The sequence below is a fragment of the Arachis ipaensis genome, chromosome B10, assembly GCF_000816755.2.
Source record: "Arachis ipaensis cultivar K30076 chromosome B10, Araip1.1, whole genome shotgun sequence".
In the NCBI taxonomy this organism is placed as follows: Eukaryota; Viridiplantae; Streptophyta; class Magnoliopsida; order Fabales; family Fabaceae; genus Arachis; species Arachis ipaensis.
In genome coordinates, this window is record NC_029794.2 from 2,010,127 (window position 1) to 2,010,689 (window position 563).

Below are 563 nucleotides of genomic sequence, written 5' to 3' on the forward strand. Positions count from 1 at the left end.
TAAGATAATGAAAGAAAGAGTTCTATTCACTATCTTAACCCATACATCGATTTGATTCACATCTTTTATTTGTGATACACATCTTTTCATTTATGATATAAGGATTCAAAAATAGGGATTTCGAGTGGTGTATTGATTAATCAATTGAAATAGTATTTCAGAATAAATACGTAAACAAATAAATATGGAAAAGTACGAGGAGCCAATGGAATATTTATACAATGTATACAATGGAAGTTTAGAAAGTATTAGAGATATAATCATTAGTGTTACCTTTTTCCATAAGCTGAAGCTTTTAGGATGAGTGGTATCATATATGGTATTAGAGCGCTAGATCCGAAAGGTCGAGAGTTCGAGTCTAGTATTCGGATGGTTATTGTACATAGTATGAGAGGTGTTCATTTTGTAACTCAAATGGTTATTGTACACATTGTACAAATAGTTTATTGTCTCTCTAGCGGGATCCAATAAATATACATATTTTTGTATAACCATTTTTAATGTTTAAATTTAAATTTTAGATTTTTTATTTTGGATGTGTTTTAAAAATATTTCCGGGCATT